Source organism: Onychostoma macrolepis, chromosome 05 (genome assembly GCF_012432095.1).
Source record: "Onychostoma macrolepis isolate SWU-2019 chromosome 05, ASM1243209v1, whole genome shotgun sequence".
Taxonomy (NCBI): domain Eukaryota; kingdom Metazoa; phylum Chordata; class Actinopteri; order Cypriniformes; family Cyprinidae; genus Onychostoma; species Onychostoma macrolepis.
In genome coordinates, this window is record NC_081159.1 from 32,860,600 (window position 1) to 32,880,470 (window position 19,871).

At 40.6% G+C, this 19,871-nt stretch overlaps 1 protein-coding gene across 4 annotated transcripts in view; it reads right to left on the reverse strand.

The window, feature by feature from the left end:
- Nucleotides 1-19,871, reverse strand: part of flrt1a (fibronectin leucine rich transmembrane protein 1a) — a 77,561-nt gene that overhangs the window by 37,842 nt on the left and 19,848 nt on the right. The window contains exon 1 of one of the 4 annotated variants that reach the window (XM_058777450.1): nucleotides 15,850-15,862. The exons of the other annotated variants lie outside the window; for them this stretch is intronic. The gene's annotated coding sequence lies outside the window, so the exon portion shown is untranslated. Of the gene's footprint in view, nucleotides 1-15,849; nucleotides 15,863-19,871 lie in introns of those variants that run through there. 4 annotated transcript variants of the gene reach the window in all.

The window sequence follows — 19,871 nt, forward strand, 5'->3', positions numbered from 1 at the left end:
CTTCTTCTTTAAGAGGCTCCTCTGTCCTCCACTGGTTACCTGTATTAATGGCATCTGTTTGAACTTGTTATCAGTATAAAAGACACCTGTCCACAACCTCAAACAGTCCAACTCCAAACTCCACCATGGCCAAGACCAAAGAGCTGTCAAAGGACACCAGAAACAAAATTGTAGACCTGCACCAGGCTGGGAAGACTGAATCTGCAATAGGTAAGCAGCTTGGTGTGAAGAAATCAACTGTGGGAGCAATTATTAGAAAATGGAAGACATACAAGACCACTGATAATCTCCCTCGATCTGGGGCTCCATGCAAGATCTCACCCGTGGGGTCAAAATGATCACAAGAACTGTGAGCAAAATCCCAGAACCACACGGGGGACCTAGTGAATGACCTGCAGAGAGCTGGGACCAAAGTAACAAAGGCTACCATCAGTAACACACTGCGCCGCCAGGGACTCAAATCCTGCAGTGCCAGACGTGTCCCCCTGCTTAAGCCAGTACATGTCCGGGCTCGTCTGAAGTTTGCTAGAGAACATTTGGATGATCCAGAAGAGGATTGGGAGAATGTCATATGGTCAGATGAAACCAAAATAGAACTTAGTTTGGAGGTGAAAGAATGCTGAATTGCATCCAAAGAACACCATACCTACTGTGAAGCATGGGGGTGGAAACATCATGCTTTGGGGCTGTTTTTCTGCAAAGGGACCAGGACGACTGATCCGTGTAAATGAAAGAATGAATGGGGCCATGTATCGTGAGATTTTGAGTGAAAACCTCCTTCCATCAGCAAGGGCATTGAAGATGAAACGTGGCTGGGTCTTTCAGCATGACAATGATCCCAAACACACCGCCCGGGCAACGAAGGAGTGGCTTCGTAATAAGCATTTCAAGGTCCTGGAGTGGCCTAGCCAGTCTCCAGATCTCAACCCCATCGAAAATCTTTGGAGTCCATGTTGCCCAGCGACAGCCCCAAAACATTACTGCTAATAACGTTACTAATAACCAGTGGATTATCCTTTGCAAAAACAACTAAATATAAATTGGTGCATTTCACCAACCCATTCTCACACCCAACTCGTCACATATTGAAGCTTGGTCAGGACCACTTGGCGTCGCTTTTTGACGCTCAAGGTACCCTTTAGCGTCAATTTTCGACTTGCAGGGTCCTCCGTTGCTTTAAATAGGAAACCCTTAGCGTCAATATGCCGACGCCATACTGGGAATTTTATCATCATAATTAAATTATATATTGGGTAATAACATTGCCAATATTGCATATATGTTGGGGTGTGATTTTTCAATGTAAACAGCCACAACTGTTTTATTTATATTGCATTATTTACACATTTATGAGCACATAACCCAACCCCTGCCCCTAAACCTACCATTTGTCAATAAAACACAAGATATAACAGGCAGATACTACTATCGTCATAATTTATTTAAAAAAAATATTAATATTCCAAGTCTTCCGAGGCAAAACATTTGATTTGTGCGAGGAATAGACGCGATCGCCGTCTCCGTCTGCCGTTAAGCTCATCCTGTGTGCTGCAGTCTGTGCGCGAATTCAAAAAATGCAGCCAGAAGAAGCCTTACGTCAGCCTTGGTTGTGAAATGCTATTGGCTCTTGTGTGTCTCGTGACCGATTGCGTCATGCTGTTCTGACAGGATGCAGTATGCTTTTGAATGAGATGTGAGCGCGTTAACAGAGCGGGATCATTTTCAGCGATAAAAACCTTATGTTTTGCTCTCTTCTTCTCATAAAGACTTCGTATGGCTTCAGAAGACTTGGAATGCAACACGACTTGTTTGTAATGCTTTTATACTGCTTGTTTATGGTCAGATTTTAAATACCTGTGACTGCACTTATATTTTCCTGTTACGTGTTTTATATTGTTCAGAAGTGGGTAGGTTTAGGGTAGGGGTGGGGTTAGTAATAAAAGTATAAATTTATATAAAATTATTTCTATTTTTTACAAATGCATGCAAACCATTAAACTAAGACAAACAACCGAAAACAACGGAGGAGAACGTGTTGTCATTTTCCATAAGCGTCTTGACCTGACGCATAAAGCAAGCAATTGAAAGCAATGGAGTTCCTATTTTGTCATATACTGACGCCTAGGGGCACTTTTGGCGTCTTCATAGTGACGCGAAAGGGGTTTGACCATGCTTCAGTTTTTGACGCCTTGGGAGTGAGAATGGGTTGATTTCACACACACATACATGCATATAGTCATTTTCACCATGCTTCAATGCCATTTCTAGCATTTCTTTCCTAGAACTTTCCAACACACACTGTAAAAAAACACTCAGGTTAATCAAACCCCCTCTAACAAAAAAAAAACAGACCCCCTACATACTCTCACCCCACTGCACATGCTGCCAGCTATCACTTCCCAGTGGAAATGATGAGGTGGCTAGAAATAAACAGGCAATTTAAGTGCTGGACACTTCAGTGATCCATCTTAACACACACACACACACACACACACACACAATTTAAAGTGTGAGACTTGCCACATATTATCTTTTCACATATTATTCTCTAAACTGTAATCATATTCACCTTAAAATGTAAAATATTTTCTCAATGGATATGCTTAAATCTTAAAAAAGTAAAATAATAACAACAACAACATGACAAAAAACATAATTAATACAATTACTTCATAATATATACTATAATAGTATATCAATGATACTAAAACAGCACTGCTGTAGAGAACTGTGAACATGCAAATGTGTTGTTAAATTGTTGAAATATTAACTTAAAATCTCAGGGGGTACTTCAAGTAAAGGTCAACTGGATTCAGCTGAAAAATCTTTGGGAATCCCTGTCTTTAAACAATAAGCCATCGAGGCAGTAACATGTCATTAAAAAAAAAAAAAAAACTTTAAACTTTTTGCTGTAATAAGATAGTATATTGCAAAAACAGTTGTATGGATCAAAATATATGTGTCTATATTTTAAGAATGTTTAAAGAACACAATACACAAATATTTAAATGTTTTTTGTTTTTTTAAGTTTATCATTATAAACAAACATAAAATGTTAGTTAACAAGCAAACTGCAATATTACAAAAATATTTTTTGATATGTAAATATAATTTAACTATATGAGAACAACATTTATACTTCAGAGTTATTCATGTTCTCCATTTTGCCCTTAGGAGAAAATGTTTCTCTTTTGTTCTCTGTACTTGAAACCATAAAATCTATCTCAAGCTGAAAAATGAGACTGAATTGATATGTTGAGAGATCTATATTTGTTTATGTACTGCATATTTGTTGGGAATTGTTTAAGGGGAAATGTCATATGATAATCAAGAATCTAGCTTTAGTTTAAATCCTATTTTAATAAATAACAATTATTATTCACAGGGCTAGTTCAATCAAAGAAAACATCTATATGTGATTTGAAACATTTAAGATTTTTTTCTTCTATCAAACACATGTATATTTAACATAATTTTAAATTATTAATTTACACTTTAGTTTATTGCTTGCTCGTTCACAATACATATAAGTATCAAAAAAATATATTAATGCATTATTTACTCTTATAACAAAATTCTTGCATACACTGTGAGCACATCTCTTTCTTAAACTTAAAAGACCAACCTGAACATTTTTACTAGTTATAGTTTCAAGGGAAAAGAAAAATAATTTAGATTTAGACTACCATTTTGAGTGAACTATTCCTTTAAATACAAACTAAAAATAATGGTGTGACAAATTGATCTTACTATGTACCTTACTATGATTTGGGGGCGTTTACACAACTCCATTTTCATGACAGACCTAATCAGTGGAGCAAGTGGAAGTGTGTGTATGTGTGCTCCAAGAGCGCTTATAACCCTTTTCAATCTGTGACTGCTACTTAAAACGTCTAGACACTCTCAGACTGACAGTTTCCGCTAGTGTAGAGTTCTCACTTCTCTCCCCAGTGAATGTGTGTGTGTGTCTGAGTGTGTTAGGTAATGACAGATCTAGAGGAGCAGACCTAATCAAGCCTTGCTTCACTTTGCAGCACGCCACTTGACGAGTAGAAGCGAATGGTACAGTAGTTGCTATGTACAACTCGCTGCAGATTGCCAGACAGCCCGACGTTAGCCCGACGCTCAGACTCACAGCGTGAATATTAAATGACTGCAGGTGTGGTTGCTTTTGGAGTGGAGCAGAAGCAGAGCTTAATAATAAACCGATTAATTTAAAAGAGGTGCTTTCTAGGCAGCAGCAATGTTACTATTTTTCATATTTAAGGTTAGGGAACAATTACATTTGTATTACATTTTGGTGTGTAACTCGTCCTGCTTTATTTGTATTACAATCACTTTTTTTATTATTTGTTGAGGAGACATGTGGTATTATTTTTTCACATGACGAATAAAAATACTGAGAATTAAATGAACATGACAGCTTAAATAAAACACAGATCACATCTGAAACTCCCTTTTCTAGTAATCAAACACTCAGATCACCCTAGCTACAAGTAAATACACCCTAGCAACCACATAGCAATGCTCTTGCAACAACTTTATTCAGATAGAAAGATTGTGACATCATCAGCCAAATGAAATTGCATAAAACCAGGTCTTACAGTAGGCTATATGATTTGTTTAATAGTAATGCACTTATGCTTGAGCACTGCAAACATCATTTTAATTTTCATATTTGTATTTTTTTCTTGTTTTCTAGTAAATGTCAAGTGTAATTTCAACGTCAAAATATCATACGCCAAACACTCTATGATTTTGGTCATGATTTGGCCATCTGAGAGAAATGTTGATGATGTATAACTCCGGACAAGTCTTCTTGCATATGTCCGTGTTTTTGTGAATATCTCGGCAAAATCGTGAACTGTGATTTAGTGTTGTCAAAAGTACAGAGTAAAATTTTTTAAATGTCCATTTCCTGCTATTTCCTGTCCATTTCCTTCAGCGTTGTTGAGCGGATTCTTAAAGGGGTCATCGGATGCCCATTTTCCACAAGTTGATATGATTCTTTAGGGTCATAATGAAAAGTCTATAACATATTTTGGTTAAAATTTCTCAATAGTAGTGTAAAACAACACCCTTTTAACCTGTCAAAAACAGCTCTGTTCACAGCAGAGGTGCATTGGACAGGGCAATTGTTTCTCTGCTTTGTTTTATAAGAAATATTTCAGTGTCGAGAGTTGCAAGTGTACTGCACTGTCAACTTTTGTATGGTAGTGGTAGTCATAATTTTAACACCAGGCATGTGTGACAGGTGTTAATAAGAGTGTGTATTCATGATCTGAATTAATGTATTTCACTAATAATCCCTCCTTTCGATTTTCATGCATTTATTTTGTATATATATATATATATTATTATTATTTATTTTGTATTATTCATTTATATATTTGTCTGAACTTATTACAAATAATTGTCACAAACCTCATGTTCTGTTTTCTACTTAAATCCCTCTGTGCATTCTATTCTTGAGCCCTCAACTTCTCTTTGCAACAATTTTGGGAAGTTTTTTGTTGAGAAGATCACAACATTAAGATCCGAGCTGTTTAATTCAATACATATTTTGCATGATGTTCCATTATGTTCTTCTACCTGGTCTGAGTTTGAGCCTATTGATTTGATTTCCTGTAACGAAATTGTTGGTCACCTAAAACCAACTATCTGCCCTCAAGATATAATTCCACCTCTGTTTCTTAGACAAATCATGGACACAGTTGGTTCTGGTCTGTTATTGATTATTAACAAATGTTTGTCTACTGGTTCCTTCGCTAACAGTCTTAAATGTGCTGTGATGACGCATTATCTTAAAAAAAACAAACCTGGATCCTTCTTCTTTTTCCAATTTTCGTCCTATTTCTAATCTACCCTTTATTTCAAAGATCCTTGAGAAAATTTTATTGACTCAATTACAATCTTATTTGACTGTTAATTCTGTTCATGAGATGTTTCCATCTGGCTTCAGAGCTTTACACAGTACTGAATCTGTCCTTTTAAGAGTCTCAAGTGATATCTTTACAGAAACTGACTCTGGGAACCCCATGGCTTTAGTTTTATTAGATCTGAGTGCTGCTTATGATTTGGTTGACCATGAGATTCTGTTGACACGTTTGGAGACATCTGTGGGCCTGCGTGGCACAGTCTTACAGTGGTTCCATTCCTATCTGACCAACCGAAGTTTTAATGTTTATATTGGTCATCAGTCCTCCTCTAGTATACCTCTTAATTGTGGAGTGCCACAGGGATCAATCCTTGGGCCGGTATTGTTTACCCTGTATATGCTACCTCTGGCTTCCATTTTTAAAGGGGTGGTTTACTGTTTTTTTTCTAGTCTTGATTGTGTTGATGGGGTGCAGTCTAACATGTGTTCATGCTTCGTTTTTATAAAAACGCATAATTTTTCATATAATTTACCTTTATTCCACACCACTCTGTCCCTTCTCTGACAAACACCTCGATTATTTCCTGTTTTTATGAAGCCCCTCCCTCAGAAATACGTGATGGGCTCTGATTGGTTAGCTGGCTCAGTGTGTTGTGATTCACTAAACCGCCGAGCGTGCGTCTAAATGTCAGCTCAGCTCAGCTGCATGTGCTCCGCTGGTATTGTAAACAACGGTGTCGTCTATATTGCTTATCAATTTAAAACAGCTGTTTTAGAACATTAATTTTTAAACTTGTGAATCCATTAGAATCGTTCGAAGACAGAATCGCGATTCATATATGAATAGATTTTTACGTGCACCCCTAGTTTTCTCTTCCTCTTCTCTAAAGCAGCACAGCATGGCCTCGCCCCCTTCCTTACATGTTCCCGAGGGCGGGGTTTATCTGGGTCCGTGACGTATCAGACCCGGGAAGTAGTTCGTTGTAGTCCCTTACCAGCCGTTTTTGTAGGCATTAAACTTCCAGAATTTTAAAAGACGATATCTCTGTTTGCATTGAACTTTCAGCGCTGCAACTTTGCAGATATTGTTTATGCTCAAACAGCAACATTACACACTAACTAATGTTAAAAAAGTGAAATTGCAATCAACCACCCCTTTAACAAATATAAAGTATCCTTTCATCTATATGCTGATGATACTCAGATCTACTTTCCTTTAAAGCACAATGATAAAAACGGCCTACAACCGCTGTTGGCCTGTCTAGAAGTATTTAAGCTTTGGCTCTCAAGTAATTTTTTACATTTAAATGAAAATAAAACTAATTCTAATAATTCTATTTGGGCATAAGGAAAATTGTGTTAGATGTTGACTGTGGCCCTCTGCCCCCTATGAAACTCAGTGCGCTAGAAATCTGGGTGTTCTATTTGATCATAACTTAACATTTGACAAACAGATCAATGCTGTTGTAAAATCATCTTTTTATCATTTTATTTTTATCATCTCCGTCAACTTTCTAAAGTAAAACCCTTCTTTTCACAGAGTAATTTCCGAACGGTGATCCATGCTTTTGTGACAACTCGCTTAGATTATTGTAATTCACTTTATTACAGTGTTTCTCAGTCTTCTCTCTCCCGTCTTCAGCTAGTACAAAATGCAGCTGCTAGACTTCTTTCTGGTACCCGCAAGTACGAGCTAGTAACCCCTATTTTATCGGCATTGCACTGGTTACCCATCAAATATAGAATTTATTTTAAAATTCTTCTATTTGTGTACAAAGCCCTCAACAATTTGGCCCCTCAGTACCTGACAGACCTGCTTCATCCATACGCCCCTTCTAGAACATTGAGATCTAGTGATCTCTGTCTACTCATCGTGCCTAGATGTAGACTTAAAAAATGAGGTGATCGTGCTTTTGTGACTGCAGGTCCGAAACATATCAGATTAGCCCCCTCTATTTCTGCTTTTAAGTCTTCTCTAAAGACATATCTCTTCTCTCTAGCTTTCAATACCTCTTGATCATTGGTTGAATTGATGTTTTGTTAGTGTTGTGTTTTAAATTTGATAGTCTTGTTGTATCCATCTTATTTCTGTGTTTTTTATTCTATTCTGTACAGCACTTTGGTCAACCTTGGTTGTTTTTAAATGTGCTTTACAAATAAATATTGTATTGTATTGTATTAATTTGTTCACGAAAACGTTATAATTTAGTTTTGTACTTTATTTGTGTTATTTGGGGAAAAGAGTTTTATATTCATTTGACGTTGTGACGTCATTTAGAGTTAGCCTGCGCTGTGTCGTTAGACCACGTTGAGCACGCTGAGGAGAGGTAAGCAGTTAGCGGTGCTCCTTCAAAATAAGTTATAAAAGTTATCATAAGTTTTATTAAGTACTTGATATGCAAAGATATTGTTGTTAAGAGTGTTACAAATGTACTAAGAAGCATTTTATGTGTGGATGGGTGAGATTAATAGTGTTTTTACCGAGTACAGCGGTTTGAGTTAGTGATGGAAAAATTAAGCTTTGCGAAGCACCGAGGCTTCCCCTCAACTGTATCGTAAAAAGGTTCATTACTCAAAGCTTTTCAAGACGATGCACACTAACGACATCTTGTGGTCAAAAGGTGGAAAAAGCGAGTAGCTCCAGAGTGCACCCTGGACTATGGGGCGGGGCGACACATTAAGGTGGGGCGACACGTGTCGCTCCGCCCACCTTCAATTTCATTGGTTTATAATACAGCAGAGCTTATTGGTGTAGACATTTGCGCATGAGCTTTCTTTTATATAAGTTTTTATGAATGATCTATGCTGTTTGGCTGTACTACAGAAATATTAAGTGCTAACAACAGCGATTTTAATTGGAATCAGTTAGCAAATGTGTGTTTTTTTTTTTATTTATGACAAATTAGTTAGATTAAGTTCCTATCAAACGCTTGGTGGCGGCATCTCCGAGTACTTCGGGCAGAACAGAGCTGTGTAATATGAGCGGCTCACGAATTCAGTCTGGGGAACAAATTCTTAATTGGTGGCCATAATATAGTCCTACCTATGCTATAAATAGCCTCACCTATGAGAAATATTAATTATGTTTATGTGTGATGAACGTAATAGTGGTCCTTAATCTCAACAGGTAGGTTGCACGTTAAATGAAGTCAGATATTATTGCACTTTTCACTGTTCACGAAGCAGACATACTTAAACAATGAGCAGTTTTAGCTGGGCGATGTTGATAAAAATGATACACTGTTTGAGATTTAGCTGTTTTGTATAATGTATATTTATATGTAGCCTATATTCTTTATTTTAGGATCGGTGGATAAGCAATAATTTAGGATATGATGAAAATTCACTGTAGTTCAGTAAGACATAGGACAAACCCGCAAATGGTTTTATTTTAAAGAACAACTGCGGTGACAAATAAGGCAATAATACCAAATAGTCCATCAGCGTGAACTGGGGTTTTATGTGTGGATAATGGGAATAAAAACCTTGCTGAAATAACCCCCTTTGTTTTGTTTTTTTTTTTTTTTGTTTTTTGCATATAGGCCTATTTTAAATGTTTTTGTTTACTAAAACAGCTGTTATTAAATCTGACCTACAGCAAATATTATTATTAATGTGCTTTAGTGCATATTTAAGCAATAAATGTTCATTTTCTCTGCAACATTTTTATTTATACTTTTATATAGGCTATATGCACAAATTAAATTACTGGTTTTGTTGCTCAATCCTTTATTTTGTTCCTGTCCTGGTTTTGTTGCTAAAAAGAACCAGGAATCACTGTACTACATTAGGCATATTGATTTTAGATAGTTATTATAGTCTTTAATAAATAAAAAAATTATAATCACAGAGAAGGTCTCTTTTACTCATTAAAAGTGCTTACGTATCTATTGCACAGATTTACAGCTCTGAGTGATTTAATATTCGATAGTTATGCAGATCTATATGGCTACAACGATCGAGTGTTAATAACTGAATATAAATTCATCCCGTACACAGATTAGAACACACACACACACACACACACACACACAATGAGGGTGTGGATAATTGGATTTTTAATATCTGATGTCACGGACACTTATGTACTATAAGATAGGAACCTTTAAAAACTGTAAGAGAATCAATATAGGTTCAAATGTTTTATTAAGATATAAACAAGGAAACATTGAATTTGCCATGAAAACATTTTATTAGCACTTTTTACCTAGCTACAAGTTTGTGACGCACTGAGCAACGTAGGCTATAACTCATCTTTTTAAACAACAAAAAAACGGTTGTGCTTTAAAATGTAAAATCAGCCGCTTATGTTTGTGTTTGTCCATCTCTAAAATACAGTAAATTATCATCATTTGCGTATAAAATCCCAATTTAGTGCTGATCCGTGGCCTGCCGATCCTCAAGGAAATATGAATGAAGCGCTATTCAGCCTGAAGAACCCGGAGGTGCCGTCGTCAAGAATTTATTTGTAAACGACTTCATCTGACTAAAATTACCATGGTTACTAAACAGGTAATAATTAAGATAGGCCTATGATTCTAGAGTTAGCACATACTATTTCTGTAATATGGCCAAATCAGTTACAAAATCGTACACAAAGGAATGCGCATGCTCGGGTCTACACCAATAAGATTTGCCGTGTTATAAACCAATGGAATTGGGGGTGGGCGGAGAGACACGTGTCGCCCCACCCCATCGTCCAGATTTTGCACTCTGGAGTACTTGGAAAAAGCTGCCTTTGCGTCCCAGACGACCCAGCCATTTTTGGATTGTTTCAGATACTAAATCAGTTTGTGCTATGAAAATAAAGCAAAGAAAGTATTCACTCTAATAGGTCTTTTACATGCCAGTCATTGTTTTACACAATATATGAATAAATGAGTCTGTGAATAAATTTGTGGGAAAAAAATATGCAAGAATATATGATATGCATATATGATCAAAATAAAAGAAGATTATCAGAATGGTCAGCTGAAGTGATTGTGAAGCGGGAATTAATACAAAATGAACATGCAAAACTACATGTACAAATATGTATTTGTATTATGATTTTTCTTATCAAAGAAGTGAGTGACACTTCAAACTGCGCAAGTGGTTCGTGTTATTTGAAACAGAATACGAAGCAGTCATGTGGTTGTGTGCGAAAAACAAAGCTTCGGACGTCACAGATCACGTGGTTTTGGCAAAATGAATCAAGCTCCAGTACAGTGCTTCACTGCGAGATGCTTCGTTTTTTTTTTAGATACGATTTAGAAGCCTCGGTGTCAAAGGTCACATCACTAGTTTGAGTGTATGTATGTGCGTCGGCAGAACACAGTGATTTTAGCTAATCAATTAACTGGTGTTTAATCTGTCCAGGTGGAAAAATCACAGAAAGTTTATCAGAATCTCATTGTTGTACTCTCTCTCTCTGCTCCACCCAGGTATATTTCTCTGTTCATTTGGGTGTTTTTTTATTCATGTGCATCGATTTGTTTCTCATTCAAATTTATGGTTGATCTAAAGTTAATTATGGAAGATTAAATCATATGACATGGCTTATAATTGTAACAATTTATTTTGCATTGTCATTTGTGACATGTTTACATTGTTTTATTTTGATATGTTGTCATTGTAATGTTTACTGAGACTGCGTTGAGCACGCTGAGGAGAGGTGGAAAAATCACCGAAAGTTTCTCAGAATCTCATTGTTGAACTCTCTCTCTCTCTCTCTCTGCTCCATCCAGTATCGGCATTTCCATGCCAATAAACTCTCCATCAGCAATAGTTCCAGTGGTCTGTCTCATCACTGTACACAATGCAGATCATAACAGTGATGGTTGAGACCGGTTACAGTGGTGCCGTGGCTGCTGCGTAAGGGCAAAGACATTGTCAGAATAACCCTTCGCAGTAACACTTCCCTAAGACCCTCTGAGAACCCCAAAGTGATATCCGATATCCTGAAACAGCATTTCAGCGAGGTCAGATTTTCCTCTATGCCTTTAGCTGATTTCTACGGCACAGTACCTGTTGTAGGAGAAAATCCAGTCGAGTACTGGGTCCGTTTAAATAAGGCTGGTGTTGCAGAGGAGGCTTTGAATAGGCTTGGGTGGCAGAAGGAAAACCCATGCCAGGAGGCAGCCATGATATTTGTCGAATACTGCCCGGACCCAACTTTGTCAGCCATTTTCTGCTTGAAAGCATCAGATAAGTGGACAGTAAGTGAAGTACAAGAGCATCTCGACAGATATCAGACTGAGCAAAAGGAACAGTTGGTGGTCAAATCTAAGCGTAACGTTGCTGTGAGGAATGCTACAGCTCATACCCAGTCACCTATAGAGAATGAGATCGCAGCTAGTGGTTCCCCTGTTGTGCCATCTAATAATTTGAATGCTGATGTTAAGTTTTTAGGCCACATTATCGATGGGAATGGTGTTTCCGTTGATCCTTCAAAGGTCGAAGCCATAGCCAAACTGTCAAAAGCTGACCTCGTGGAAGAAGATGGGTGCACTCCATCTGTACAGAGAATAAAATCTGTTTTGGGAATGATCCTCTACTACCACCACTTTATCCCTAATTGCTCTTCCGTAGCCAAACCACTATTCTCCCTAACAGCTGGGCAGAAAAGGAGGACAAAAATAAAAACTGAGGCTAAGGCAGGCACATATCGGAAGCTGAAGCCAGCTGATTGGACCCCAGAGTGTGATGATGCCCTTTCTAAATTGAAAGAGAGCTTGCTGCAGAGTGTGGTCCTAGCGCATCCCGATTTCTCTCTTCCACTAATTCTGTCAATTGATGCTTCTCCGGAAGGTCTTGGTGCTGTGCTGTAGCAGATACCAACAGGCAAGGAAAAAGCATGCCCCATTGCATTCGCAAGCAAGTCCTTAAGTAGCTCTCAGAGATACCCGGCACACAAGCTTTTAGCCTTAAAGTGGAGTGTGTGTGAAAAATTCAGTCATTGTCTAAAGGGCCACACGTTCACCATACAGACAGACAATAACCCACTCACTTATATATTAACGAAGGCTAAACTCGATGCTTGTGAACAGCGCTGGGTATCTAAGCTTGCTGCTTATACTTTTGACCTCAAGCATATCGCTGGAAGTAAGAACACTGTTGCTGACGCTTTGAGCCGTGATCCTTTCTCAAGAACAGTCAGTCACAGGCTCATCACGGCAGTCTACTTACTGAGGCTAAAAGTATCGACAAAGATGGAGTTCAGGACACCTTCCGTTTACAAGTAAACAGCCTTCATGTATAAACTCTGTCAAGCCCAGTGTCCTGTGATCACACGACAGTCAGAACACTGTTGAACCTTTCTGATCAGTGGGAGACTGTAACTGAGTTAAGGGCCATACAGACAATCCAGTCCATTCAGGATGCAGCAACATCTGGATTTGATGCAGTTTCAGCAATCGCTCTCAAAGAGATCTGACAGGGCCAAGAAACAGATCCAGCAATCTTTAAGATAATGCCCTGTCTGGAGAAGAAGAAAAGACCTTCAAGACGAGAGATGGCTGAAATGGATGTCGGGGCTCTAGTTCTTCTTAAGCAATGGGATCGGATGAAGGTTCAAGATGGAGTAGTCTATCGTGTTTCCAAAGATCCGTTGAGCACTCACAAGAGGTTCCAACTTGTACTTCCTGCTAGTCTTCGGGCTAAAGCCTTAACCGGTGTGCACGATCTCGTCGACATCAGGGAAGGTCGAGAACTCTCCAACTAGCTCGACAACGCTTTTTCTTGCCTAGGATGGAGCGTGACACAAGAGAGTATGTCAAGTGTTGTCAAAGATGTATATTGGCTAAAACACCAGAGCCATGTGCTCGAGCACCACTCGAGAATATCAGGACTTCAGCCCCTATGGAGTTAGTGTGTTTGGATTTTTGGAGTGACGGATCACTTTACAAAGTTGACCCATGCTTTCCCGTGGGTCAGGTGTTGCATGACCCTGTGATTGTTGACCATGGCAGTTATGCGAAAACACTTATGTCTTACCTTCATGAAGCTGCACGCGTTGCTCAGAAACACACTGAGAAGGAACAGAAAAAGCAGGCTAATTTCCATGCCAATAAACTCTCCATCAGCAACAGTTCCTGTGGTCTGTCTCATCATTGTACACAACGCAGATCGTAACAGTGACAGTTGAGACCAGTTGCACATGCATCAAAATTATATTTTTTGCTTCCTGTTTCAAAAACTAATGCAAAGCAATGGACTGTAATGTATAGAGGAATGAAAACATGGAATTAATTGCCATCGGACATTACATGTTTTTTAATAAGTAAAATGAGGTTTAAAAAAGTGTTAAAGAAATATTTAATGGCACAGTATTCAGTAAATTGTTGATCTTTATGTTCTGAATGAATTTTGGGTTTGTATGTTTTATTGTATTGGTTTTTATTTTTATGGATTAAATGTAACTTTGTTTTTTTACTTGTTGGACCCCAGGAAGAATAGCCACTACCTTGGTGGTAGCTAATGGGGATACAAATAAACAAATTTCCCTTTAAATGCTAATGAGCTCTTCTCACCCCGCCCCTCTTCTGTGCAGTTCTCTGAGAGACTGTAAACTTTAGCCGCATCCATCGTGGAACTTGCTAACTAGCACATTAGGATCACGGACGATTCGCGTGTACATAGATGCATTAAGGTAGATCGAAGGATGTATTCCCTTCAAAAACAAAGCTAATCCACTGCGTCTTCAGCGGTTTACATGTCGAGATAAATGACGATTGCTATATGCATTATTACATCCAACAACAAAACACCTCAATCGCTTAGGAGTGATTCTTGTCTACACCTGCTCCGGCATCGAAACAATGGCGGACTGTTCACAGCTCAATCAGGGCAAGTCTAAAGTAAAACACCAGTGTCAATCGTGGGAGAGGCCTTGGCCTGTGCGACGCCACACAGCCAAGAATGTGAGAACAGCTTGATTTTAGGAAGTGGTCATGATTTATCAATATTTTTTTTTTAAAACACGGTCCCACTTTACATTAGATGAACTTAACTACTATGTACTTACATCACAAAATAAGTACAATGTACTTGTGTTCATATTGTATTGCAAAACACATTTGCTGCTATTGAGGTTGGATACAGGTAAGGTTAGGGACCGGTTTGGTGGTATGGGTAGGTTTAAGCATGAGTTAAGATAAGGGATAGGTCAAACGGTGTAATTATAAATGTAATTACAGAAATTAAAGATGTAATTACAAGCAGGTATTTTTTTTTAAAATATAAGTACAATGTAAAAATATGCATGCACACAATAAGTGAAATATATCAAATTATTAATTTCCAAAGTACATAGTTAAGGCCACCTAATATAAAGTGGGACCAAAAACACTGGGTGGATCTTTGTCATTATAGGGTGGTTGTGTACACACTGCCAACACACATTTCAGTTCAAACAACATGTAAAAGTGAATTTTGCATCCGATGACCCCTTTAAACACCGCTGATTGGCCATTATGTTCACACTCAACAAATACGTCTGATTGGCTACAGTGATCATGTTACGGGGCTGATGAGACATGAGACGTGCGGATCCATCTGCAGACTTTTATTGAGCAGAGACGTGGTCATAACAGGCAGGGTCAAACAGGTATAACATGGGCGAGACAAAAAGTAAACTAAGACAAGCGTGGGTCGATGATCGGCGAACAGTATCCAAAGGGGCGAGACAGGAGAGGTAGTCCAAAACGTCAGCAATAGTCCAGGCAGGGGAAAACACAATCCAACAAAGGCAAGGCTAGGCAAGACTAGGAAAACTAACGGGGCTCTGTAGGGCAGCGATAATGCATACAATACTCGGCGACAAGGGAGAGAAAGTCCGTGGCTTAAATAGGGTATGTGATCAGTGTGTGCGTAGGATCAGGTGTGTGGGTGATTGGTGCAATGAGTGATTGGTGACAGCTGTGATCAGTAATGGATGATGGGAAATGTAGTTAAATGGTGAAGTGCCAGAGTCCATGTGATAAGCGGGTGACCTCTAGTGGTGAGTGAACGGAAGTGCAGACCAGATTCGTGACAGAGCCCCTCCCCAAAGAGCGGGTTCCAGACGCTCCACACAGTCTATAATCCAGGAGGGAGGTGGAGCGGAGGGAGGGATGGAGGGCCAGGTCCTTGTGGAAGCGGAGTGATCTGGGACCGAGGTAGAGCCGGCAGAGCAGGAAGCCAGGTCGGAGCGGACGGGACAGGAGCCCACCAGGGCAGAAGACCTCCATGGCGGTGCAGATAGAGCAGGAGCCCACCAGGGCGGAGCAGAAGACCACCAGAGCCAGATAGTGGACCACCACAGCGGAGCAGACGGAACAGGTGGAGCAGAAGACCACCAGGGCAGAGCAGACGGGTCCGAAAACCACCACGGTGGAGCAGATAGAGCAGGAGCCCACAGCAGAGCCTGGGACCTAGAGAGAACGGAGACATAGAAAGGAGAGAGAACATGCACGGACCCAAGGACCGAGGCAGGGAACACAGAAAGTTCATAGACGGCCTCTATAGCCGTGACAGGACAGAACGAGAGTTCATTGACGGCCTCCATAGCCGTGACAGGACAGAGCGAGAGTTCACCGACGGATACCGCTGACACCTCTGGAGGTTCTGCAGCAGCTGCCGCCACCTCTGGAGGTTCTACAGCAGTAAACTCAGGACACAGGGAGAGTTTAGTAACGGTCTCTTCGACCGCAACACAACAGGTTGAGAGTACATTACTGAGCGCCACCACCATACAAGGGGTTGAGGTGAGCCCTGCTGCTTCTGGAGGTTCTGCAGCATGTGCCACCACCTCAGACAGTGCTGCGGTGGTGTACGCCGCCCAAACACAACAAAGCGATCCCCATCATGGGAAGCACTTCAGACAGGGGAATCAGTTCAGGAACAGGAGGGCTTAGAGTGAGTGGGTTTGGGGATACCAGCTGTGCATGCAGACACCAGCGGGGAATCCCTCAAACTGGATATCAGACTGGAATAATAAGACTGACCTTGATGATCTGGGTGTGTCAGCCCGGACGTGACCCGACTCTGGAAGGTCAGCGGAGACGTGACGCTGTGATTCTGGACGAGCAGCTGTGATGTGCTGCTGTGACTCTGGACGAGCAGCTGTGACGTGCTGCTGTGACTCTGGACGAGCAGCCGAGACGTGAAGTGATTCTGGACGAACAGCCGTGACGTGACTTTAGGAGATCAGCTGAGACGTGAAGTGACTCTGGATGATCAGCTGAGATGGGACTCGGTTGATGACGACCAACTGTGACTTGGCTTGACTCTCTGACATCAACTGTGACTTGACTTGGTTCTTGAAGATCAGCTTTGACTTGGCTTGATTCGTGACGATCAACGGTGACTTGACTTAGCTTGTGAAGATCAGCTTTGACATGCTGCTGTGACTCTGGACAAACAGCCGTGACGTGCTGCTGTGACTCTGGAAGAACAGCCGTGACGTGCTGCTGTGACTCTGGACGAACAGCCGTGACGTGCTGCTGTGACTCTGGACGAACAGCCGTGACGTGAAGTGATTCTGGACGAACAGCCGTGACGTGCCGTGATTCTGGACAAACAGCCGTGACATGCCGTTGTGACTCTGGACGAACAGCCGTGACGTGACTTGACTTTAGGAGATCAGCGGAGACGTGAAGTGACTCTGGATGATCAGCTGAGACGTGAAGTGACTCTGGATGATCAGCTGAGATGTGACTCGGTTGATGACGACCAACTGTGACTTGGCTTGACTCTCTGACATCAACTGTGACTTGACTTGGTTCTTGAAGATCAGCTTTGACTTGGCTTGATTCGTTACGATCAACGGTGACTTGACTTAGCTTGTAAAGATCAGCTTTGACTTGTCTTGACTCGTGAAGATCAGCTGCAACTTGGCTTGACTCACGAAGAGAAGCTGTGACTTGGCTTGATTCGTGAAGGTCAGCTGTGACTTGACTGGGTTCATGACGATCAGTGGTGACTTGACTTGGCTCATGAACGGTAGCAGTGACATGACGGGGTGTTGTTGCGGCTTCCATTTTGTGAGCGTGCTCTAGCGTGGCTGTGATCATACAATTACATGCGATGTCACGTTCCTCCTCGACACCCACAGTAAACGCTGAACCAACAGTCACTAAAGCGTAATCTATAAAGTCACTTAGAGATGAACGGGGAGCTTCAAGGGTTAGTCGTGATTTGAGTGGCTGGTTAATACCCTCACAAAAAAAGTCTATTAACATATAGTCCGGTAATTCAGAGCCATTAGCCAAAGCCAAATATTCCGTAATGTAACCCTCGAGTGATCGTGTACCCTGCTTGAGGGCTAGCAACAAAATCGCTGCGTCCATACCTGGCAAATGTCCATTTGAAAAGCCGCTGGATCCTTGTGAGGCCGAGTATTCTGTTACAGGGCTGATGAGACATGAGACGTGCGGATCCATCTGCAGACTTTTATTGAGCAGAGACGTGGTCATAACAGGCAGGGTCAAACAATGGCAAACAGGTATAACATGGGCGAGACAAAGAGTAAACTAAGACAAGCATGGGTCAATGATCGGCGAACAGTATCCAAAGGGGCGAGACAGGAGAGGTAGAGGTCTGCAAGCCCGTCGGGTCCCGATGGGGCCCGACACGGCGAGTCCATTCGGGCCGGGCTCGGGCCATTTTTTTTTTTTACAGATCGGGCTCGGGTCGGGCTCGGGCTCATTTAGTTGTGCCCATATACGCGCAGAGCACACATGGCTAATTAAATACTGATTATTTTATAAATATTATACATCGCCTAAGCAATACATAGCATACGCACACATTAGCATACAGGTGACCATGCAGAGCATCAGGAAGAAGTTGGAGCGTGGAATTACAAAAAGTTCCCAATGCTTCGGGAAAAGCTGCATTTTTGATCAGCCATGCATTTGATGATGATCCACGCCATCTCCTCACTGGATGCGCCTTTAGAGAGAAATGCATCTTTAGGGATTTTATAATGAAAGAGTTTTTGTTTTCGATTCGAATTATTTCGTTTTAAAGTAGTAATTCAAAGCTTTCTATAGATACTATATTTATCAAGTCAGTGAGGCAAGTAGGCTATATGCTGTGTTTCGGTTTTTCAGAAACGCTCCGCTTGCTCAAAACCGAAACTGTTTTTTTTTTTTTTTTTTTTATGAAAGCACGTTTTGTTGATATTGTGAGTGCACGCAAATAAAAGTAGACCCTTTACGGTTCCGAACAACGTAGCCTTTTACTCTTACCTTTATGAGCAAAAATGACAGCGTATTTTGAAATGTTTCCAATGCAAGTGATCATTCTTGCGTGTCCTGTAAAGCGCGCTTCAGCTTCCACTTTCCGCACAAACTACTGGATATGCATCAGTGCACATTTATCTAGCTCAAGCGTTTAAACTAACATTGTGGAGCTGTTTTATAATTATAGATTTAATTTTAGAGAAGTCGTGATGATTTGAGAACGCTAAATTGATCAAACGTAGGCTATGATCAACTCGCTGTCTGCCGCTGGCCGCTTGGTCGTAACTTTAAAAAACAAAAACTTACATTTAATGAATAAAAAAAAAATGCTCCAAACGTTTTTCTAAATTAACTTAATAAAATAACTAAACGAATTACAATCACTTTGCCATTTCATACAAAACTGAACTATTTTAATAGCTGAAACGGTAGTAGATAAGCTGTTTTGGGAGAAGGGGGAAAAAGACGGGCTCGGGTCGGACTCGGACCGAGAATTCTGATAAGCTGTCAGACACGGGCCGGGCTAGGGCCTGAGCGTCTCGGGCCAGGGCCGGGCTAGGGCCTAAATTTTAGGCCCGTGCAGGGCTCTAAGGAGAGGTAGTCCAAAACGTCAGCAATAGTCCAGGCAGGGGAAAACACTAGGCAAGACTAGGCAGCTAAGACTGACAGCTGTGATCAGTAATGGATGATGGGAAATGTAGTTAAATGGTGAAGTGCCAGAGTCCATGTGATAAGCGGGTGACCTCTAGTGGTGAGTGAACGGAAGTGCAGACCAGATTCGTGACAGA